At 42.7% G+C, this 25,267-nt stretch overlaps 1 long non-coding RNA gene across 5 annotated transcripts; it reads left to right on the top strand.

The window, feature by feature from the left end:
* The first annotated feature begins 393 nt into the window (after positions 1-393).
* On the top strand, positions 394-22,682 carry LOC139801693 (uncharacterized). 5 transcript variants are annotated; one of them, XR_011728276.1, is made up of 10 exons: positions 394-1,454; positions 1,614-1,708; positions 6,635-6,758; positions 14,556-14,609; positions 15,643-15,808; positions 16,399-16,699; positions 18,219-18,406; positions 19,939-20,075; positions 20,943-21,643; positions 21,906-22,682. It is a non-coding gene; the product is annotated as an uncharacterized lncRNA (long non-coding RNA). The 5 variants fall into 5 exon arrangements; XR_011728272.1 differs by having other exon boundaries at positions 20,943-22,682; XR_011728273.1 differs by having other exon boundaries at positions 15,672-15,808; positions 20,943-22,682.
* The last annotated feature ends 2,585 nt before the right edge of the window (positions 22,683-25,267 follow it).

A 25,267-nucleotide genomic window follows, 5' to 3' on the forward strand; every position in this document is an offset into this window, starting at 1 on the left:
ATTGATTTCTTCAGGATTGATCGGAAACATTTGTCAAACTTTTGTTTTCTTTCTGTCCTATATCTTCCTTAGACACATAGTTAAACATACTAAGGAAGGTTTACATTTTTAAAACCTGTTCTAAGGTCTTTATATAAACATACATGTAATAAAAGTGACTGGAGATTTGTATTAGCTATATACATTCAGATACTTTATTTTCTAAGCTAAAGTTTAAAAAAATAGGGGCCTAAATTCAGACACCTAAGTCTATGTTTACAGTCTTTGGTTACCTGATTTTCAAATATATTAGGACTCAGAAATTCTTTTCTTTCTGGTAAATTAGGGTGTCTTGAAATTCTGGACAAAAAAAAAATGCATTGGGCTGTTTTTTAATCAATAAGAAAGGGAAAAGTAAAGAAGGTTTTAAAGATACAACAGATGTAAAGGCAAAGATTAAGACAGCTACAAATCCTTGATGTTTTCCCACCCCTAACTGAAGAAAAAGTTGCACTGGTGTGAGCCACATGAGTACAACCCAGAATTATGCTTGCTGCCTGAATCTGACCTACAGCCCTCCTTCAAAGGATTTGTCTTTTTTTTTTTTTTTTTATCTTCACACTGAGGCCTCCAGTTCTGAAAACATGTGTGTGCTTCTGCACCTAATGTATATGCATATTCAGTGTGACTGCATATGGAAATGGAGCATCCATGCCAACAATTTTACAGCTAACAGGCTTTTTGCATGGTGGAGTCTCTGAGGGTTGTGTGCTGGTGGGGTAATTGCACGTGGAAATCCAGGAGGCAGGCACACACACAGCTATAGCCTGGACAGCTGCATTAATACTTTTTTTTTTTCTAAAGAAAAAAAGGCAGCTAGCAAAAAAGCAAGTGAGAAAAATGATACTGTTTTAAGACACCTGGACTTCGGAATAATAATAATAGAAAGCCCCTAAAAGTTGGTTCTGGATCTTGAAATGCTGTATTTCAGCTTTCAAAACTTGCCTGTGTTTCCCCCTCATAAACACAGGTCACTATTATATTTAGGCACTATTAGATTTGTGCTTTTAATTACAAGCACATCATTTTTTGAGGCACTGAAAATAAACTGATGCTATTCTAAAATCTAAAGGGAGAAGGTTAATATTAAAAAGGAAAAAAAAAAAAAAAAAGAAAACACAACCAACCAACTCCTAAGAAGGAATAAATATATAACAAGAAAAAGTTAGTGGAACAGCTGTGTAAATAATATGAACAATGTTAAAGAATGAAAGGAAACTACCAGAGCCACTTGGGATGAGGAGGAAGCCTAAAATCAGTGATTACTCCAACTAGATCTTGCTTGTTGGTTGTGCCTGATTATTTTATTTTTTTTCTGCCAACTCCAGGTCTGCCTCTGAAGGCTCTTTCTTGACAGGCAGCAGAGGAAGGGAAGGAAAATGAGGTTATTCCATAAAATAACCTACTACTATTTGGTAAGGGCAGAGGGACAGAGAATGAAGCAATGGTTTAATATTAGGACTTGAAGCTGCAATGAAGTCAGTCATTAGCTGAACATTCACTTCATTCATCAGTGCAGAGTAAATGTCGAGTTGTGCTGAAGTTAATGAACGACTTTCACGGTTTGGCTGCAGGCTCTGTGGAATGACACAGCTTGTCCATGAAAGTGTCCTGAACTTCAGACACTGAGGGCTGTGCACAGGGAGCTTCAGACTTGGAAGCCAGAAAGGTAAGAGAGACATTCCCTGCTGTCCCTGGAGCGGGGGATGTGGGGAGTTGGATTTTTGGGGTGAGTTCTCAGTTCTTCGTCTGAATTTTGTAACATTTTCCAAGGAACTGAAGACAGCCTAGGATCAGCAGAGAGGAAAAACTTAATCTATGTAATGCACGTGTTCTTCTTATTGCCTAGAAGGTACCATATAAGCCACCCTGTTTTTTTCTAACTAGAGATCTGTTGCTTGGATGTGTAAGGATGTAAATTGATTTTTGAGACTTTAGTAAAAGACAAGGTGCTAGGGAGAAACAGTTAATTAAAGCCTAATGATTATTGTGTGTCAGGTGTAATGTAAATGAACACAAGATTTTGAAAATGAGCCAGGGAACATGGACAGGAACTCCATATTTCTCTGCAAGTTTGAGGCCACGCTGCTTTGCAGGCATCAGGATGCTTTGATGACCACAAAGAACAGAGCTATCTCTAGGGCTCAGGAATATCCCTACTGATCTACTCTGGTATTTATGATGCTGCCATGTACAAGAGATGATATTTTTGCAATGCTGATACTGGTCCCCCATATGAACTGGACCAAGACCCCAAGCAGCTCATGTCTTGTAAGTGCAAGAGCAGTTCCTTTGGGAAGAGGTACCCAGGCTGCATGTGGAGGTGAAATGTGTAGAAAGGCTGGGAACTCACTTGCAAATTTGGTGCATTATGAGGATGAAATGACCTGCAAGGCCTCTAGGACTCCTTTGTGTTGGTGACATGAACCTGTCAAGGTACAGGACAAAAGAGACACTTGATACATCTACAAGGTAAGTCAGAGGCCAAAATAAATATAAAGGGTTAATTTGGAGAATTCTGTAAATAGCAAGAAAAAGGAAATAACATCACTTGAGGAAAAAGTTTAGGCCTGTGAATTCTGGTGAAATTTAATCATTGATGTTAGTGGGACAAATACTGACATTATATGAAGCACATGAATGTTATGAGATGCAAAGGCTTTTAAGAATGAGGCCAGGCTTGCCACTTGTTTTCCAGTAGCTTCATCATTCCCAGCACAACATCCCATCCACTGGCAGCTGTTGGCCTCAACCTCAGATCTTCCCTTTGTCACCATATTTTACACAAAGGTGGTTGCAAAATTGCTGTGCCATCTCCTTCAGCAGTCAGGAGGGCTGTAGGATTCCCTGTAGGAATTCCTTCTCAGCCATGAAACTTCTGAAGCTTGCCTGGTGCCTACTTTATTTCCTGAACAAGGGCCATGGGGAGAGCAAAGCCACTGCAAACTGTGAAGGACTGGACTTTCAGAGAGTTTCTAAGAAAAGTTGAACTCCCAAAGCATTTGCTGTTCCTTTTCAGCCAAGCTCTTATGTCCCCAGTTCATCAGGACATGGGCAAGTGCTTATTGTTAATTTTGCACGATCGATTGACTGCAAGTTATATCCTTCCCTAAATTTCATTAGGGTTTTCTCTGGTTAATAGATGTTTTATTGCCCTTATTATGAAGAGCAGTTGCTGTATGATGTCAGAAAACAGTTACAGTGGGTTTGGGTTGGGTTGTTTGTTTTTTTTTTCAGTCTCCTTTGCCAAGTCTGAGTTACTTGCTTCCTGACCAAGTTGATTTGCTACCTTAATTTTTAGAATGTATATTTTAGTAGCTGTATGACTGTATGTCTGTGTGCATGAAAAAACAAAACAAAACACAAAAAAACCCAAAAAATCAGTCTGTTTCTAACTAAAATATTTTATCTATTTGAATATAAATAAATGAAGTAGATGTTTATTTTAAAGGGCAATGTTGTTCTTAGACTTTAATTTCAATCTGCATAAATCTGGTGTTATTGCTGCCCCATCCTACAGCAAAAAGACCCTACAAAGCTTACAGAAAGATAAAGCACCTCCATGTACAATTTACCTGCTAATAGCATTTCTATCATTCCAAGACCTGGCAAGAGAGTCAAACACTACCTTTTCCCAAAGGGATGCAAAGCATGAAGAACTGATGGAAAAATTAACAAGCTTGGAACAACCTGGTCTAGTAGAAAGTGTCCCTGCCCACAGCAAGAGGCTTGAAACCAGATGATCTTTAAGGTCCTTTCCGACCCAAACCAGTCTTTGGTTCTGTGATTTAAGAGATCAGATGGAGCTATTTGGGATTGCTGTCTCATGGTGGAGGACATGGGTGTTTAAGCTGCAGAGGGATCCTGCTGCAGGGGAGGAGAAGCCTCTTGCTAACCTGATGCTCATGGGCAGTGTTCCCAATGTACCTGGCTCTGCAGAGAGCAAAAGTTCAGCTGGAGAGGAAGAGAAGATGGAAAGTTTCTCCTAAGTCCCTCTCCAATGGTGCATTGCCCAGGATGCAATAATAATTTTAATAAATTCTATAATAATAGCACCCTGCAGAGGCAGCTGCCCTTCCACTGCAGATATCAGGTTATCCTGACACTAGCAGGACCTGTCCTTTCTGCAGGTTGTAGCCCAGCTCACCAGGAACATGGTCCTTGTGTAACACTTCCTGAGATCCTCCTAGATCCCAGGCCTGGAATGAAAGCCCACAGAGAAGTTAGAGACCAGACATGACTAGAAACCATACTTCTAATATCTAGAGATGAAGTTATTAGGAACCTGTGAGTTTTTCTTTGCATTACTTGCACAGGCTATGGGATAATAACACGGAGAGAACTGCAGCCCTGTGACTTCAGGGGATGCTCATGGCCTGGTGAGGGCAGGGGATGGGAAGTTAAGGCACAAAGAAGGAGGCACCATCATGAGAGAAAGCAGAGCAGCCCATCACTAACACCCTCTTCCCATATCAGCAATTGGACTCATGAGAATAAAAGGGACCTTGGCTGCGAATGACTTAGGGCAGCATAAATATGTATTATGAATTTTAGGCTCAGACATAATTAAATGCCATTTGTCAGATCTCTGCTTGTTTTTCATCTCATTTGAGTTTTGCAGAATGAATTAACTAACAAATGTGCCTCCGATTCTACCATAACAAATCATTTCTCAGAATGGTTGCCTCCAAGCATCAGCCAGAGAGTGACTGGGGGGAGTGACCTTCTGCTGTGAAGTTGTCACGTTCCAGCAGAGCCCTGAGTGGCAATGACAACCTCAGTAATGGGGAGCCCGTAGTGGCCTGGCAGTCTTGTTGATAACTTGTTAATTTATTTAGTGCAGTGGTGCAGAGGTGAAGATCTGGAGCAAAAGGGTGGGGTGGGTTGAGCCTAAGGGTTGGAATATGTAAAAATTCTGGGGTTTAGAGAAAAGAAAAGATAATTTTTGTTCCTTGTCACTGAATGAGTTTGGTGACAGGTGCCACTGGCAAACAAATAGGCAAATGTTTGTTCCAGTGCAGCTTTAGTTTTTAAAAAGATACAGAAAATGTGTGGTCAGCTTGTACATGGTTTGGGTAACATATAACAATAAATCCTCCTCTCTTCCTCACATGAAAACATGCTTAGAACACACCAAGTGACTGTCATTTTGAGCTGGGAGAGCCATAGGATGCAGAACAAATGGTCTGCTTGCCTTTGACAGACAAAAGGGAGAGTTAAAGACCATGGGTGAAGAAATGTTTTCACTGCAGGAGGAGGGAGATGTGTGGGTGAACAGGCTCCCTGAACATAACTGTGCCTTCAAGAGTTCTCACTTCATGCCATTCCACAAAAACAAAAAATCCTTCTTATACTTAGCAAATTATTGTAGCAAATTAATAGCTGTGTCTTAGCTGTAGTTTCTGAAGTGTTAAGAAGTACTCAGAAATTTTTGGGTTATGCACCTCCTCCAAGTGACTGCCTCCTTCCAGGCACCAGATCTCCTGGGAATGGCACAAAATGCACACCCAAAAATCAAAGTATTCATTTTCTATTTGGACAGCCTCACAGGTTATCCCTAGCAGAATGCCTTCTGCTTCTTCACACTGCACAGGTCATTTGAAAGTCGTTTATCATCTCAGGCTAATGAAAGTATGCAGCAAATATTTCAAAGAAAGCTGGAAAGCAACATGGGCAAACTGGTAAGTCAAGCAAATAAGCCTGATAAGAACAGCCCTCTCTACAGCAGCCTGTAGCCTTAAAATATCTTAAAGAAGATGGGGTAGAAAGTATTTAATACATAACGTGCTGTCACTTGAAAAACAAAACCAGATGGTGGTGTTAATTCATCCAGTGACTTAAACCTCATGCCACGTGTCTGCAGCAAACAACAGCCCAGCAGCACAAACCTGGAGTCATGACACCAAGAAGTCCTCTGATGAATGAGAGGAAAGAGAGGGCACTCCGGGGCGAGGGATCACTGGGAGTGTTGGTGGGGATTATTGCATCTCAACCGTGAGCAGAGCCAGTCTCATGGAAGGCTGGGAAGGAAAAGCAAAAATGTTCCTCTTTCCTGGTGAGGGAAGCAGTGCTCCTGGCAGCCCCCAAGGTGCAGTCACCGTGTCCCTGTGCTGCCTTGGGGCTGTTCAAGGAGCCCCTTCATCCAAGCATGGATGCTTGCAGACCCTTGTATCACTGCAGCAGCCTCGGGAAGGTTTGGAGGACACGTGGGACCCCTCTGCTCTTGACCTCAATACATGAACGTGCACAAGGAATTTCCCCTGACCATTTATTATCCCCGGTACCACAGTCAACAGTTGGCCGGGTAACTGAGCAAATTTACTTGAACTCTTTATTTCCCAGGTCTTATTTTTCTAAGTAAGGCAATAAATCAATGACAGGAAAAGTACTCACCAGGCAGAAATTGGGTAGCTCCATGACTTAATCAGCACTGATTAATGCCGGTCGGGAATCTATCTCTGCATTTCTTTGGAATACATTTTGGAAAGTCTAGTAGTTCCTAGCAGAGCTTTGCATGAAATATTAGATTACTTTCACATTCCTGTCTCTCCTTAACTAGTAAGTTCCTTGAGGCTCACCCCATTTTTCCATCTAGGTATGTAAGGATACTACGTGGCTCAACATTCCCTTGAGAGGTGAAGCCAAGGATCTGGGTGCATGGATGGTCCCTGGAGAGCCCAGTGCCAGGTCTGGGTGACAGGAAAGGCAGCAACACCCGGGTAAGATGCTTCTTCTCTTCCTCTCTGGCTTGCACACGCTGAAAACACCAAAGCTACATCAGAGAGGAGCAGCAGCTGGAGGTAGGGAGGGGAAGGGAGTTGTGTCAGAAAGAGCCCTTCTTCTGTAGGGGTGGAAGAGGAGCTGTGACTCCCAAGGAAGGTCAAGGCCAGCCAGAGAACAACCGGGCAAGAAAACCCCAGATGGATAAACAAATCCAGACATCTGGTGAGATCCCGGCATTGCTGCAATCAGGGAGGTTTTTGGCACTGGCTTTGACACTGCCAGGATTTCCCTTGTAATTAGCAGCATGCAGCCTGTCTGGGGAGGATGTTCCCTCCGGAAAGCTGCTGGAACCGGGCTGTGAATCCATCCTGATCTCTGTGAAGCAAAAAATAACACCCAGTTAGTCCCTGGCCCCCTGACTATGAGAAAAATGCTATCTTGAACTCAACAAATATCAGATGCAATCATTAACTGTAACTAGTGTCTGGCTTGGCTGCTGCCAAAATTTTTTTTTTAGGTGCTTGCAGTAGCTGCTGAGCCACCCCCCAGCACAGCACTGGGACAGACTGGGAGCAGCCGTGAGGAGGGATTCATGGCAAAGGGAAAGTAAAGCCCCGAGGATGCAGACATGTTTGCAAACCCTTCTTTAGCACCAGCAAGGGAGGTGGGCACATCCTAGCCAGGCAAATTAAAAGAGTGCATGACATAAGGCTCAGGCTGGTGAGATTATCAACAGTAATAGATATTTCAGTTTCTGAACTGATCCAGACACGTACACACACAAAATACCTCCACAATAAGGTTTTTTTATTATTATAAAAAAAAAAATACAGAAATCTGTGTTGTTAAAGACCTTAGCTACCTGTATTTGAAGATCATTGTCTGAAAAGATGAAAAACATACATTTTCATTTCATTTCAGATTAGCATGGTAAACAGCTAGATCTGTTCTTTCAAGTGGAGCATTCAGCTCCATTTGTTAGCTTTGTTGCTGATATTTCACCTCTCTTTTATTTACTTAACATAGTTTGACAAGAAATTCTCAGTGAGATAATGTATCTACATAAAAGACTGGCTAGGGGAACAAGTCCAGAGATTGCAGTGGGATAGAATCAATTATTTATGTCTTTGCCATTTTGGTCTGCCTCTATTCCACAGAAGAGCTACCCAGCCAGCTGAATATTTTTGGTAGGAAACATATTCTATTTTTAGGAAAAAAAAGGGGGGAAGAAAAGAAAAGTGTAACATCAGTGTAAAACAGGTTTGCACTCACTTGGAAAACAAAACCCAAGTCACAAGTGATGGAAGATATCACCCTCTTAGAACAGCACCTTCTCCCCAGGATGGACCCTGCTGCAGGGAGCTCCCAATACAAAGCAAATCAGCAAATTTACTTTTTACTACACAAAATTAGACAAACTGTATAGAAGTCAAGTTGATTCCCTCCTGAACAGCACTGCAGAAATGATCCTTGCACGGCAACCCCCTGGTGCAAGCTGTTTCTGAGGCTGATCTGAGGCAGGTGATGGAGGACACCTACACTCTCCAGTAAATATCAGAAAGAAAAATTGCTTACCCAGTCTGGATGGCTCAAAGACCTAAAACAGAGCAGTCTGAGGTCCAGTCTATTCCAGTTCAAATCAGCACACATACCCTGAGAAGACCCAAGCCACTGGAGGCTGTTTCAGCGGTGTGTGGTGGGACCATCCAGGTGACAGAAGGCACAGGCAGCTCCTGCATCAGCATCACAGAAAGTGACTACAGGAAGTTTTTAACATCTGAAAGTGCTTTGTCAGTCAGAGGTAGATGTGAAAGGATAAAGAATACAAAAAAAAAAAAAAAACAAAAAACAAAAAAAAAAACCAAAAAACCATAAAAAAAATAAAGCAATAGGGTATAGAAATAAGAGGGAATGGGCAGCGATTCAAAAAAAACAGAGAAACCAAAATATGCTAAAAACTTACCCAAAGCAAAAGCCAGGCCTCCCTGATTCTCCTGTATGAGCCCAGGTGAAGTCTGTCCCTCGTTTCAATGGTGACGGATCAGGTCCTTAGGAAAAGTGGGAAGTTTGGGCATAAGGAAAAGAATGAATGTACTTGCAAAGTGGAGAAAAATAAGTGAGCGGTGCTGTACAAAAATAACGATTCAGTAACTGGTAGGTAATGTTATCATCTCTGCACACATCCAAGGACTTAAGTGACCCACTAATCTGGCTGAGGATCTGCTCCATTAGTAACAAGAGAGCAATTTAAACTATGGCTTTTTTCATTGTGTTTTATACAGGGTTGGGGAATATGTTATCAAAGGCTCCAATTCTGGCCAAAGTCCACAGGCATCGTCACCCGCGGTCAGGCCCTGGATAGAAAGATCAGAGCAAGCTTTGCGTAGCCCTACCACCAAAAACAGATCAATCAGAAGTAACTCAAAAGGAAATATTCTACAGGGAACAGATGAAGATGCATTTAGAGGAAATAATCCCCATTCAGGATGCCATTATTAAAAGAGAGAGCTAGCTATGAGAGCTAAGATATGTCAGGGCAACCTCGTTGACATGGGACTGGAGAACTTCTACTGTAAAAGGAGAGAAACTAGGTCAGTGCTTTTTGAAGAGAGGAAAGCTCAGGGTGGACATCATTATTTTATACAGTTTTCTAAGGGGAATAGCTAGGAGAGATGTCAGAAAACTAGCGTCAGATACGTGAACAAATGGACAGGTTCTAAGAAAAGGAAATGAAGAGAAACTAAAGGAGGCTCAAGGAATATAAACATTTCTGTACACACTTAGCAGTCGAAGCAAGGGCTGGGTTACAAAAAGGGCTAACAAGAGCAACCAAGAAGGGTCTGGGAAAGTAAAAGCTTCGTGGAATAGAGGCACCTGAGAGAAGACAAATCTGTGTCTGGATCTTGGTCTGCCCTTAGAATTGCCCAAATTTCAATCTCAAAATTACTTTGAGATTCACATATAAGTAAATCTCTGTGCAAGCGCAGGAGATTGAAGTGACAATTCGGTTTATCACTTGAAGATAAAACTCAGAAGAACATTTGCCTTCTAATTCTATTAATATAGATGTAATTACAAGGGCTAAATCCAATTCAAATGTTAACTTATAAGGGCTGGTGGAGGTAGCAGCCTACAGAGAAAGATGATGCTGGAATCCCCGATTCTTACATTTAATCAATAGTTCAGTGTTAATAGACTTTATTTATGAGTTGGAGCATATGGTTTGAAAATGAGCCTAATGATTAGGTTGCCTGTGTATAGACACACATTTCTATATATTCATTAAGCAGTAGAATATTTGCATCTTGCAGTTGTCTTTAAACAAGGAAAAAAAAAAGCCTCTCTGTGGCACTGAAACAGATTAGAATAGTTTTACTTCTAAAAAAAAAAAAATAAATCCCAGAATGCTAACTATCAGACAATTATCAAACAACTTGTGGAACATTCTGCTTTAGACACAGATCAAACTGATACTTTTTATTCTAATTATCTAAGATGGACACCAGTCACTAGGAAAAAAAAGAAGTAGATTGAGGTAATAGCCTGGGGAAAAAGGAAATTTCAAGAGAGAGGAGAATCAGTGGACTGTGTAGTTCAGGGGTCTTTTAGTGCATTTTCTTATAGGCTCTGAAATTTAAAGGCAGAACTTCATCTGGTAGAAATAAGCATGGCATTATCAAACCTGATGGAGCTAAGCTATGGATCTGGTCCCAAATACATATTTTAATACATATAAAGAAGAAAACAGAAAAAAGGGTAGCATAAATATAATAGACCCAGCAGTCCCGTTGAATATGATACTATAAAATATGATCCTGTAAAACATGATCAGAGAGATCCTGTAAAAAGTGCAATGCCAGCCCTGTTCTTTGGGAATATTCCTTGTTTAGAACAATAGCCTTTTTCTACTTTATTACCTTGGTCTGAGTAATGTCACAAACCTTCCTCCCTTCTAGCCAAATCCTTTAACAAGGGAGGTTTTGAAGTGAAAATGTGAGAAGAAAAGAGCCCAAAATATGCTGTATCTCTGTCCCATTCTGCTCAGCAGCAGCAGAAATGTCCTTGCACCTTCCAAATCATGAAAATCCATGGCAGTGAGATTCTCAGAAATTTGGATTTCAACAGGAGATTCAATGCACACATTTTGAAAACTTGCACAGCCTCTTCAGAACCATTTTGAGCTGCTGGGATGTGATACTGAGATGAACTCACCCATCTCAGCCATTGTTGTAGCTGATGAGACATTGATGTTGATGTGGAAGAAAAAATTTGTCACGATGCTGGGAAGGAGCAAGGATCATAGGAATGAGTGATACTGATCAAAGCAGATGAGAGTCAGGAATGTTTATACAGAAGATGCAAACTCTCACACATAGCTCGGTGATCTGAAGCCGTCAGAGTTAATATGCTGTCTATTAAAATTTGTTCAAATACAGCACCTGTCACAGCAGGGAGAGAAAAATGTTTGTTAGGTCAATCTTACATGAGAAGAGAGAGGTGGAAAAGGAGGAGAGCTAAACCTGGATGGCTGGGAGTGGGTGCATAGCCCAAGCAGGGGTTATCTGTGTGCTTTGTCTTCTCCTAGGCACCAAACCCAGGAGGCTACTGCACTACATGGGCTTTAGTTTTACTTGGGTGGGATGGTTTCTCACAATCTGAATAATCTTTGCACATCTGGCATCTTTTGATATTTGTCTCCTTCCACTACTCTGCTGGGAAGGGGGATGCAAAGCTTGTGTTTGATTGTCTGCAGCAGAGATGAGATTGGAAACAGCTTCTCCTCCAGCCAGAGCTCTCCTGCAGCTCAGGGCTCTCCCCATCCCCTTGCTCCCTCCTGGATCAGTGCTCCCAGGAGAACAAATGGCAGCATCCTGGCCACCCCAAGGCTTGTCCTGCTTCACTAATGCTCTGCTGCTGGTTTGCTACATAACTGTGGTATTAGGAATACTTAGGATAGATACTGTACTGGAGAAATGAGTTTTCACCTCTCACTAGGTGCTTAAAACAAGATGTCATTACCATAGCAGCTGGGCACTCTGTGGGAAGATCTTCCCTATCTGATTCATCTAGAGGCTATCACAAAAGATTACTTGTGTTATTGTGTGTTCTTAAGCACTAGGAAAGCAGCAGATTTGTATTTTGTGCAGTCCCATGTATCATTGCTGTTGTCCATGCCCCTGTTTTCTACCTTAACCTGAACTTTGAAAGCTCACTGCATATCAGGGAGTTTCAGAGCAAGGCTGTGTTCTTAATGAGTAAATGAAGTTTCTGTTATTTCAGTTTATTCTAAGTGTTGAACCCAGCATGGGATCTAACCTGGAATAGTCATCTTGAGAATATTGCAGTGGAAAGCAGAGCGTAGGATTTAACATTGGAAATTAGAAGTTGATCCTACTTCTTATACAAAATTGAGATTGACAAAATTGAGGTTTATCTACATAAACCTTTAAACAAAGATGTGGCTCTGAATCAAAATTAGGGAACTGGAGAAATGAAGTTGAGGATTTTGTTCTCTTAAAGGAAACTTGCCCAGCAAGGCTGTCAGCAGAAGGAGCTGCCACAGAAGAGAGCTGAGCACAGATGTTAATAGAGTCAGTTCTTTTTCTGGAGGTCAATTTTGACTAAATTAAGATTGTTTAAAAATGACAATTATTGATTAATTGAATTTATACTTGGATCTTAGCCCTCTTAGTTCTGAAAAGCCTGCACCCAAACTGGTATGAATGACCAACTGAAAGAGAGAAAAAAAAAGTCATTATTTAGTTAACTGCTGTTCAAACTGCCCCTAATGCCAGCAATGGGTTTGGAGGTCTGCTCCCCACACGTACAAATAAAAGGGGATTTTGCAAGTCTCTGTCTGCACTCAGACCCTATAAGGCAGCCTGCCTCGTGTCTGACTGTGAAGAATAATATTTCCACCTCCAAAATGCAATCCTCAAAAACCAGAGTAAGATAGTTTGAAAGGAGCAAACTGCAGAAAGCAGAACTGCATGGCTTTACAGGGAATTTCCGGATGTAGATTATGTGGCAGAACATGAACTGAGCAGAGCTTAAGTCTGAAAGAACCAGCACATGAAACTCCAAGCATCCAGATACCTCCCATGGGAGTGGGCAGGATCAGGCCCTTTGCACATGGGGAAGAAGCAGCTGGGAGGAAGGAAAAGGGGGGATGCTCATGGGGGCTGGAGAAGGTGAAATAAGAGCCAAAGGGGCATCAGGTTGGCATGAAGTGAGACTCTGTCACGGGCAGCTCCCAGGCTGATCCCACTCTTAAAAAAAGATTGACATTTATCCAGGAGGCAAGTTTGTTATTCTGTAACTACAGCATTTTCTATTATGTTTGATAAGGGAAAGAAGATTGGATCTTGGTCAGAAATATAAAAATTCGTCTCCTAGCAGGGGATAATAGCAGGAGAACAGGGGCAGATGACAACTGCAGATTTGAAAGGGTTCAGTGCAGTCCCTGGTGAGGAAGACATGAAGAATGCAGGCACTGCCTGGCTTTTGCTACTGCACTGCAAAAAAACCCATAACTTTTCTCAAAAGAAAAGAAATCCAAAAGTCTTTTGTTTCAGTGTGTAACTGTTGATCTAAAATGGGAGTTCTTGTTTTCTAATTCACAAAGCTTAAAAGATCACTCTTTTTATATTAAAATGATAGCCTTTGCAAGAGACCTTCAATCTAATTAAAGCCAGGAGATTAGCATCCCTTAGAATATTTGCAAAGCCTGCAATGCAAAGTTAATGAAATGTGTACACTTTTATAAAGCTTTAATTTTTAATGAAATCATTCAGGACATGGCCCTTGCTCCTCTTCTTTACCTGCTTTGGCCAAAACAGAGTCTGTTTATAAACAATGCAAAGTTCTGGGGTGAAGAAAATGGGGGTAAAGATAATCAAAAGGCTTCTTCATAACTACTAAAAGCCTGTCTTTTGTCTCTTCTCATGTTCAGCCTGAGCATGGAAGAATTCCTGATTAATAATAATGAATGAGAATATAATTTTAGAGGGGCAGTCATTTTGTAAGGTTATGGATGTGTGTGTTTGTATATGATGTAAGATTTTTTAATATATAATATATACAACATTTTTATATATATAAATGTGTGTAAATATATATGTACATAATAAATCATATATATATATATAATTATATATAAAAGAACTGTTAAGGGATCTTAAATAAAGCAAACAAAGCAAAAGAAAGGCCAGTGTTCCAAGGGAATATCTCACATTTGGAGACAGGGGCTGAGCTCAGAGGTGAGGGGAGCAGCCAGGGCTGTAGCAGACGAGTTCAGAGGGGGTGGCTGAAGGAAAATCCTTGGCAATTCCAGTCCCCTTTTAGGCTCAGCTCCTCTAATGATGGCCCCACTCCTCTGTGATCACTTGAGAAGGATGAAAAGAGGGAAGCAGCTGAAGCAGAGGGAGAAGCAACCCTGCTCTCCAGGTGTCATGGGGCAATGTGTCCCCAGAGCCAGGCAAACCTTTTCCAAGGCTCCTTTAGAAGCAGCTTCACATTAGAGGCACTTACTCTGTCTGCTTCCCTTACCCTCTGCATTACTGTCCCTGAATTTTGCCACTGAAAAGACCTGACTGTTGCACTCTAAATAGTAATTTTTTTTTTTTTCCTAGTGCCAGCCCTACTTTACATTATGCTTACTGGATCTTGCTGAAACCTAAATGTCAGCCCTTCCTAATCTTGCTCTACATTTTCAAGCTGAAAGATAAACCTGTTGTTTAATGACATCCACAACACTACAGGAATAGTAACCATTGTGTTTCTTCATTTCAAAGGACAGCTGAAATCTAACATCTGGTGTAACTGTACAAACCTGACCTGGGGTCACAGTAAGTATTGTATTGTTGATGATGGATACGCTTTTTTCATTACAATGCTGTCTCCATTCTTTCAGCATCCATGCTGTGAATCCCCAGTTATAGCCAGGACTATTGATAAATACTGATTTATTTTTTAAAATACAATTTTTTTTTATTTTTTTTTATTTTTTACACTTTTAAGCATGCACTCTTAGGATTTTTTTTCCTAAAATGGTCCTTACAGTTTGTTGTCAACAATGTGCTATTCTATGAGCAAACTCTTCTGCATGATAGCTTTACAAGACAATGCTTAAGGACTATGTGCCTGAAGCTGGAGCTATGATCCTAAAAGAACAGTGTCACACAAAGCTGATCCTCTCTATCCAATGCCTTCCCCTGTACCTTCCTCTTTGGATGCTCCTTGAAGCCCATGTAGGAGTAGTGCTTTAGGTTTAAATGTTGAAGCAGATGTAAATATGTCTTTGCACACTGTTGTCTCAAGAGTTGAGCCCCAGAGTGGGAAACAAGGCCCTGCACTCTCCTGGATGGCTGATTTCCATTATTTCTAAGGCAACAGGGACTCCATCAGTGACTGTGAAGCAGATCCCAGTAGTGAGCTCCCAGAAAGAACATGTACCAGTCAAAAAATTCAGATATTGCCCCAGTAAGCTGGAAGTTCTAGTCTAATCTTAACCACACAAAAGCCATAGAAGTTCCACCACTGAATTGGGAGAGAGGGAGCAGATTTTAACCATGATTTCTATTTGTTTGTTTTACTGAGTGTGTCCCCAGAACTTTTCTCCCCATTTCTTTGCAGGTCTCCAAAAGATCAATAAGACTCTTATCACTATAACTTTAACTTTTTCCCTAAAGCTATGAAAACTCAAGTTTATTTTCCAGTCCTTTGAGTGTCATAAGGATAGAGTAATTTAGACCAGAGTCTTTGGGATGGAGATGCTGATGGTGATTGCTGGATAAACCAACAGCCAAGAGCAAATGGGTTCCTCCCTAATCCACGTACATGGTTTTAATGCTCATGCTGTGTCCTCCCTGGATGCTAAAGTTGCTTTGTGATGTTCCTGCATCCCAAAGCAGAAGTGAAGCAGAATATCCTTGGCTCACCACAGAGATGTTCAGAGGAAAGTTTGGGCTCCTGAAGTCCCTATTCTTTCCCTCAGCCTGCACTAACCAGCACGGAAGGTATCTGAAAGCACCCAGCATTTACCCTGGTAAGAAACATCTATTAATTTCAGTCCTGCCAAAGCGAGACACGTTTATAGATTTGTTCATAATTATTTTTAGAGCAGGATTCTGTTTGTTTGACAATATCTGAAAAATGAAATGCCTGGGGCAACGGCTCTGAGTGCAGCTGGTACACTGGAAATGTGGGGAAATACTTGCTGTAATTGTGAGGGGTTTATTTAATACCTCTTAAGGCAGAGTTAACTCATTCAGTGAGGAGAGCTGGTGTGAGGGGCTGGCAGTGATGCCCTCCCCATCCCCACCTGCCCACCCTGTCCTGGGGCTTCCCAAGGGCTGAGACCACCATCAACCTTTGGCTTTTCTCTTCATTTCACCAGAACACCTCCTGGTACACACACACACACACACACACACACACACACACACACACACACACACACACACACACACACACACACACACTCCTCTTTAGAGGTACCACTCAACCAGTCTTCCTCCTCACTCCAGGTGTTTGTGCTTTGCAGTTAAGAAGAATTTTGCATCCACTTTTTTATTTTTTTCACTCAAAGCATTTTGAGACCCTTTACTTAAACCTGTCTATCTCCATGTGCAATAGGTGCTGATCCCTTCAGCCAGAGGAACATGCAAAGACCTAAGGAAGCACCAGCAATCTACAGCTTAAGCTTTTGCCAAGGGTTTTCCAATTGGCATTTTAAGCAGAGGGAGCCAAACTCAGCAATGGAAATAAGAGGCATGGATCAGCCTGGAGCACAGGGATCTCCAGCACTGCCACAGGCTGAGGACAATGGGAAAAGCTCTGGGTGAGAGCCAGCAGCATCCTGGGATGGCCAAGGACTGGTTTGGATGCAGAAGGCTGCAGATCTGCCAAGGTATGGACTGAAACTCTTTCGAGACAGGTAAGGAACCCCCGGATCCTTCTGCACTTTCCATGACCTTTTCCTTTCATCAGTAAAAGTAAATTGAATTCAGCACCTTTAAAGGCCCTGTCTGGATCCATAACATTCATAACCATGCTGTAACCATGAATGAAAAGCTAAAGGGGAGTATGGTTTGCATCCAAAGGCTCTTTTGCTTTTTATATGTTTACACATAGCAGCCAATGGTCAGCAAATAAGCACCATGGCTTGTAAAGAAATGTTCAAGCCATCTGGTTTAATCTGTGACTTAATTTCACTGTAAAATGTTAAAGTTGTTCCAATGGTGGGGTTGGGAAGGCTGCTTTATATGGAAAGGATTGAGTATCCCAGAGCAATTACACTGCACCAAGCACATGCTATGGGTATTATAGTTTGTATTGCTGGTTTGTTCCATTAAAAACATTAAAAAGCCTTCTTAATAAAGCATGACAGAGCTTTAGGTCTCTCTCTTTTTGCTAGAAACAGGTAGGAAATGCTGACGATAAACATTAAGGAACTTTTTGTAAACAGCATGAATGTTTCAAACTGCCAAAAATAAAGCAAGCTTACAAAAGGTAGCATGCAGCCAGGCAAAGAGGGACAAAGAGGAAATTTCCATCTCACCCAGAGGAAAGAGGAGAAGAACTTCGAAGCGATTGCAAGCTCAGAGTGAGGACAGGATCGGTAGGGGACTGGCCACCAACCAGCACGGCTGCGAACCTTCTTCAGAGTGAGCCCCTTGCCAGTCTCAAGCCCCACCTTTTATTGGCCCTTGATCTTTGATCATGCGCACTTGGGCCAGCCCTAACTGGGCACAGGTGAAGCTGAGCACCGACTGAGCTCATTACTCGGCAGGTCCTGCCACCTGCTGCCTACAGGAAAGTGCCCCAGGTTGATGGGCAGCACATGGCAGTGCCTGGGACGGCCTCTGGTCATTCCCCCAGTGATGAATTCACCTTTGCAGCCTCAGAAGGCGCTGGGACTTTGGTGCTGGAGATGTTTTTCCTGCCATGCTGGGGTTCATCAGAGGGATGGAGGGATCCTTTGTCCTGGTGTTGTCTCCTGCAACACACTCCTTTAGTACAACCATCATTCCCTACGTTAGTAAAATAAGAAAGTAATACCAGGTTGTGTGAAATTATGTTGCATCACTTCTGACACTGACTTTTTGCCTCTACCAGCAGCTGTGTCATGGCACAGGTTTGAAGTATCTGCTCTTGTTTAAGGCAGTGCTAAATTTAGAACCTCTCTTTGCTCCCACATCACGTCCATGCTTGATCTCTTCAGGCCTTGAAAGAGACAGTGGCTGAGAAAGGAAGAAACCTCATCAGCAACAATTATTTTGAATTGTTTCCACTTCTTTTTGGCAGGGGTCTGGGTCACCACCTTGCTTATTTCCCTGTCACTTGAACACCTATGTTCTCATGTTCCTTGCAGTGCCATGTTGCCTTGAGATGGTTTTCCCTTTAAGGAAGTAATTCATAACCACACTCCTCATCTTTTCTTCTAGGTCCACGAGCCCAGCAGGCCTGAAAGGAGCCAGAGGTTGCTCTTCCAAGAGGTACAAGTTGTCACTCTGCCCCAAATTTAACTTGTCACCTTGAGCAAGTTCCATCCTTCTCCATGAGCAGCATTCCATGCTGTGATCCCACATTGCTTCACTTCTTGGCTGTCCATCTGCTCCCAGGCAAGCTGGGATAGAGCTAAGTGAGTATCTTGTGGTGTGTCCACCTGCTGTGGCTCAGGTATCTGCTAGGGATGGCAAAAGGGACAGACACACACACTCCCCAGGAGAAACACCCCAGAACCCCATGGAGCTGAATCTAAAGCCCTGTAGGGAGCTGGAGCTAATGAACTCAGCACTGTGGCATCCTGACATAAAGATTTGGCTTCTGGGACCCAAGCTAGTATTTCTACTCAGAAATCTGCTGCTGTGATCTATCTGCTTGGCCAACTCTTGCTCAAGGGCCACATCAGCCCCCCAAACACATCAGCTGTCCCTCACCCCAAAAACCTGCAGGGACTGTTTGCCATCATACCCATGGCCACGTGTCTCTTGGTGTTATTTGGAGGAGTGTGTGCTACTTGCAATGTATTTTTCTTGAATATAAGCTGGAAATTACTGATTTTTACCTTACACAGCTAGAATAAAAGCACTAATGTCCTAATGAAGAGTCTCACTTAGCTAAATGCTTCATACAGCTGAGTAAAACAAAGAATTTTACTAGAGCTTAACCCAGTCGTTAATAAGCTTTTTAACCCTGACCTTTCAAATCAATGATCTACCACTGGTTTTACCTTTCAAGAAGGAATTCCATTTTCAAGTGATAAAACATATTTTGCACTCCTTACAATCTAATGATTATTCTCAGCGTTCCTGGATATATGAGGCCATCAAACCATTAGAAGGTATAAAATGTATTAATGTACAGCATTCACAGCTACATTTGCTTTAGAGTCAATAAAAGGGAAACAATTTATAAAGGGCATTTATGCTCATTACAGAATATCAATAGATTGTTTCTCCCATAGTTTCTGAAGTATGAAGGACTCCCTTTCCTGATGGATAGGAGAGGATTTGCATAAGCTCTTTGCTTATGCCTTGAACTCCTCCAGCTTGGAGCTGTGTGGGGAGGGGGTTGTGGCCAGGCTTTGGGCTGGAACTGTGGTGATACCCACAAATTCCTCTTTCCCCAGGGGACCCAGTTAGGAAGTTACCCACAGCAGCCACACGAAGGTTCTACAGACAACTAGGGTGCTTTCAGCTCCAGACATGAATTATCACAAGGCTGTAGGAAAACCAGCTCGAGTTTGGAATAGAAGAAGAGAATTTATTTGTGAGGAAGGTCAGGACTGGAGTACAGAAATCACAGCAGAGCTTTGCTGAGCACCTTCCTAATCAGCAGCAGGATGAGAAGGGCTGCTTGATGCATTAGGGGAAAACCAGAAAGGACTTACGTGTGGGGTAGAAGAGGATATGGAAGCACTACTACAATAGCTAGAGGCAGAAATTTCATAGTTTGTCCTAGTGAATAACTCAATTAACCGCAGAAATAAAATCTAGGAAGAGACGAGTGATTAAGGCACTGGCCTGAATCTCAGCAGACCTGGATTCAGTTCCTGGCTGTTTTCAGATTTCTGACTGTCTTTTGGCAAGCCTCTTAACTCTCTGCGCCTTGGTTTCCCATCTGTTAAAGAGGAATAATAATAATATTTCCTTTCTCTCCTGTCTATTCCAGCAGCAAGCTCTTCTGGACAGGCACCATCTCTCATACAGGGCTTTACCCTCCGGGGTTTTGATCCCTGCACTAAAGCAGGACCACAAAGAGGAGCACGAAGTGCCATGCCACAAAAGCCAACCTGTATCCAACTGTTGGTGAGTAAGGAAAGTTAAGCTGCAACTTTTTTAATGGTTTTCTTAATATCAGTTCTTCAAGGACAAAATAAAACAAAATTATTGTTCAGTAAATGAGAGAAGGAAAGAGCTTCTCACCTCTGGTGAGTCTTCTGGGACTCCGAGCTCAGCTTCCAAAGTAGAAGTATCACAGTTTGAGAGAACAGAGAAAACATTAGCCCCAGCAGAAAAACAGAGAGTTGGCCTTCTCCATTTCTGATCTTGCTCCTCTCCACATCTGGCTCCTCCATCCGGGCTGACCTTTTCAGCATTTCTTGCTGACAAGCCCCCTTCTCGCTGCCGAGAGTGCCTTCCCCTGCATGCATATGCTGATGCCCATCTGGCAGGGTGAAACTCTGCCCACTCACAACACACACATACACACCCCACAAGTGAGACCAGGTAATGCCAGTTGCAGGGCACTGGCTTAAGAGGAGAACCAGCAAATAAATCAAATTAAATCTCAGCTGTGGAGACTTGAGGGTAATGAGCAGCCCCAATTAGAAATGCAAATGTTACTGGAAGGGAGAGTGGCTGTTGACACCAAGAGTGTCAGGCAAGCTTTGGTTTTAGTGCTAGTAAATGAAGGCTTTATTATGAGCATGCCTCAGTTTTGATAGAAGTGGCCTGGCCATGCTGAACTGCCAGCACATGGAAGTTTCAGGCTGTTGCTTTCTTCTATCAAATGAAACTTCTCACCCCAAAGAAGCAGAGCAGAGCTTTGTTGGCTGCAGGTGGATTTTGTGCTGGTTCATTGGGTCTCCAGATAGCAAGAAGTCATCAACCTGTTGAAAAACACTGGTATGAAACAGTATGACTGCTATTCTCTTGATCAATATAAATATCTAGGTGAAGAATTACCAAGGTTTGGATTGTCCAAGGGACAGCAGAAAATGGTCCTTGTTCCTGCAGTCCTCTCCTGCACACCTTGCCAGCAGAGAGAGGACCACAAGGTGCTGCAGCAAACTTCAGGCCAACAATGAGTATGTCCAACACCTCCACTCCCAGGCTGGCTGGATTATTAAGATAATATTTCCACTTCCAAGTAAGTAAATAAATGTCACTGGCAAGATTGTCTTTTAACAGCTAACATCTTGTCCTCCTGAGAACTGGGCTGGTGTCCTGCAAAGATGAAAACCCAATACTCCAAAATCTGAATGTAACAGCCAAGAGGTACACCAAATCCATCTTCTGAGGTAGCAGATACAATGAAGTAAGCAAATATGTTCTAGAAATCCTGTTCTTAAAGATACTAAAATAATTCAATTTCTTAAAGTTTTAAGTTATGAAACCCTGCTGTCATTTGCCCAGCAAGTTTTGCTCTTGCAGCCTACAGCTAAAAAAAGCGATTTGCACCAAAATCTTCGTTGCCAACCCACCTCAAAAGGCCCTGAACACCTGGTTTCAGGCACAAGAGGAAGATCACAACATACCTTGTCATAAATATGCATATGTGACACCAGAGCCTGCCGCCTTCTTGGAGAGATGCCATAATTGATGGAACAAAGTACAACAAAACTTCACATCACTGGGGGATCACAAGAACAGAGGTAACCAAAAGGCTAGAAAATTACAGGTTTACTGACACGCTGCTCAACCTTACCTATTCTTTATTGAAAAGAGATAATCACTATCTATAGGAGAGCTGTCTTCAGGCTCCATTCATTCCCTTCCACTCGCCCAGCTTTGAGGTGGTGTAATATAATGCACACTGGCATCTGGCATGTCATTTAATTGCACCTTCAGCTTGCTGGGAAAATGTTTGAAGTGTCAAGGTAAGCAAACTATAAAAATATATTTCCCCTGCTACAGGAGAGCTCCCGCAATGGCAAGCAGAGAAGATGGGGTTTGCTCAAGCCATTACTTTGGGTCTGCATGAGGAATGTGATACAGAGGAGTCTAATTCATGACAAGTTATCACCCTTTGCTAAGACACCATCTGCTCCTGGCAGCCTGGCTCCACTCCCTCGAAAGGCACTTGGGAATTCTGCCCCAAATAAACCATCAGTGTAGCAGCAAAACAGTACTGGTGGCTTCAGCTGTACCTCCGCACATCAGCACTGAATATGTCCCATTCTTTTAGAAAAAAGAAGGAAAAAATGGTCAAGGGAAGTAAAATGCCAGTCACCACCATCGGAAGAGCTGGGAAGGGCTTGTTTTAGCTCATCATCCAGATATGTGCTCTGCTCAGCTGTGAGGAGCTGCTCGGCATCACTTACAGTAAGGATGAAGCTGGACCAATGGATGGCATTGCAAACCAGTGGGGACTTCTGCTCTGAGGTAGGTGAAGGTAAAGCACACAAGCTGATGAGCACAACAGGCAGTCAGGGGCTATAATTCCCTGGAGAAGCCCAATCAACATCCTTCAGTAGCAAAAGAGCCCCAACCCCCTGAGCTAGCCAGCAGCTGAGGCCTTCCAGGCTTTTGTCATTTCTGTGTTCCTATACACTATGCTTGCAAGAAAACCAAAAAAATTAAATCTCTAATACCCAAGGCAGCTTGGCTGTGCCATTTGTCCCATCCCAGGGTGCTACATGCTGCTGAAGCTCTGTGAGGATACTCTTGCAGCCGATGCCCCCCAGCTCTGCTCCTCCCAAGGCCCCATGGATTTGGCAGCTCTCATTTTTGCTGTTGTGAACCATGATTGGCCTTTCCATCAGTGCTCCTCTGGGGTCTTGATGCTGTGCACACAAGGGACAGGGGCATAGAGGAGGGGGGAGGCCTCAGCAAGGCACCCCAGGTCACTCTGCACAGTAGGAAAGCTGCAGATAACCTCCCCACTTGCTAAACCAGAGATGACCCCTGAGCCTTTGACCCTGCAAGCCAGGGAGACAAAGTGGAGGGTGATAGGGCTGGACTTGTTACAAGTAATTGAGGTGAAAGAAATAAATCACTTTTTTTTTTTCTTTTTTTTCCTTTTTTTTTTTTTTTAATCTCTTTGTGCACTGGTGGGAGAAAAGGAGAAGAAAGTTCAACATAGATATTAGTCACCTTGTTTTGTTCTTGCTAATGGAAATTTTTCAGAAACCAAAATAAAGGGTGTGGTGGAAGAACCTGAAGGGAACAGAATTAGCTGGAGCCCACATCCTAAATTTTTAAGCCAGGGTATGAATGCAGGTGTCTGCAGCTGAGCAGGGTATTTTTGTTTCAGCTCATCCAAGGCATGAGTCATTTCCATCAAAAGAGGAGGATGCCTTGGTCTGTGCACGAGCAAGTGAGGGATCAGCAGCTGCTGGAGCAAATACAAGCATCCATGCCAAGGACTGTAAGGATGGAGTTTATCTGACATGTAAACAACCACCTGCTGCAAAATGAAAAATTACACCCACAACCACCTGAATAAGACAACCACATGATGGGTGCAACAAAGGACAGATTCATTATTAATTTGTGGGAACTTTAGACCCAAAATCCTCTTTTGCAAAGGACTAGTGGGATGCAGAAGGAAAGAGCAGCCCTCGCCCCAGACCATTTATTTTGCCCAAGTGTTTTTCTTTTTCTTTGCTAAATCTGGTGGAGCTGAAAACACCAACCCAAAGAAGATAATTAAGAGCTAAATGAAACCACATACAGCTGTGCTACTACATGGCTAATGAACATGCAAATATATACATATGACAAGGACATAATGCAGACTGGCTGCCTTGAGTGGTTCATGCAGCTTTCCAAGAGCTGGAAACGTTATTGATTAGAACTCTGCTAAACTTCCTGACTCCAGAATTCAAAGATCAGCCTCAATATAATCATCATGCTGCATGTGGGAACGTGGCTGCAAGAGACTGATGAAAAATGGCTCGGGGACCCAAATGTTTGCATGTAGGGTGGAAGATGCCCTCCTGGCTGCTGAGTGCAGGCTCCTCGGCAGCCAGGCCCAGTGCCATAGAATCCTCCTCAGCATCTTGGCATGCTCTCTCTTGCTGTCAATTAAGATTTTGGAGTTGTGGGGTTTAGCTGGGATATTTATTTTTGCCTTCCCACTTCACTTGGCAAGAGGCTGGGACGTGGAGGACACATTTCTGGAAGGACCAAGGCTGTAGGTAACACATGCAAGGCAGAGCTTCTGGGATCCCACACGACAGAAGGCACGAGCAGCATGGAGAGGTTCTCCTCTGGGGGGTCTTCTGACACATATTGGCATCAAAGGCAACCAAACTAGAATTCCCTTATTAGTTCAAAAATAACCAGCTGAGAGTAACTCCCCAGAGATGAGATGAGTTGGTTGGGGCTCAGCGCTGCTCAGAGCATTTCTCCCATGCAGGTGACTTTGCTTTCCCTGCTTCCACCTTGGAGATATTACAGAAAAATATCATTCCTCCTCTGTGATGACCACAGAAAGAGCACAGAACCCTGGGGCAGGCCACTGGGGTGAAGATGGCTCAGCCACTGGGACAGCTGGGAGAGAGGACACCCAGAGAAACCAAATTTGTGCTGAACACAATGGTTAGTGCATAAAAATTAATCAAGTACTACAATGACTTGCTTTATTCATAATACTTAATGGTCATGTAATAGGAGTTTTTATTCAGCAGTTAAAGTTCATAAGAGCAGGTTTTACATGTAGAAAGGTATTATGCTGATAGTTTAATTACACACCTTTCTGCACACCAAAGGAAATGGGTTATGCGGGTTTTCTAATTAAAGAAGGACCTCTGAGGGGAAATGAACTTTGCAGATAGCAATATAAGATTTGATTTTTATCAGCTGTTTTTGTTTTGACTTTGCCAGCATGTGGTGTTAGCTGTAAACAGGTGAGAACCCTCCAAACTGCACGAGGTGTCAGCGGCAGGAAAATGCAGCATAAAGTAGAAATATTTAAAAATAGCAAGGGTGAACATCAGGCATAAACATCATGTGTTTGGAAGGCTCTCCAGAGCTCTGCCTGTGCAATTATAGACAGCACAAGGCTGGCCAGTATGTCTAGGAAATGGGAAAAACCCAACCAGAATGAGTGAAAAATAAACCATAATTCTTCCCAAAATAGTAAATGTTTTCCTTTTTATTTTTCTTATTTATATTTTCAGTAAATCTCATGGCTACTCAATATGATTTTCCTCTCCTGCCTGCCTGCAAAGGTGGCAAAGCCAAAAAAAGGTGATGGATGTTTGTGTGGGTGCCTTTGCTATTGGAACACATGGGACTACTTGTGCTACTCAAGGTAGGGATGGGCACGAGCC

This window comes from Heliangelus exortis, chromosome 12, assembly GCF_036169615.1.
Source record: "Heliangelus exortis chromosome 12, bHelExo1.hap1, whole genome shotgun sequence".
NCBI classification, from domain to species: Eukaryota; Metazoa; Chordata; class Aves; order Apodiformes; family Trochilidae; genus Heliangelus; species Heliangelus exortis.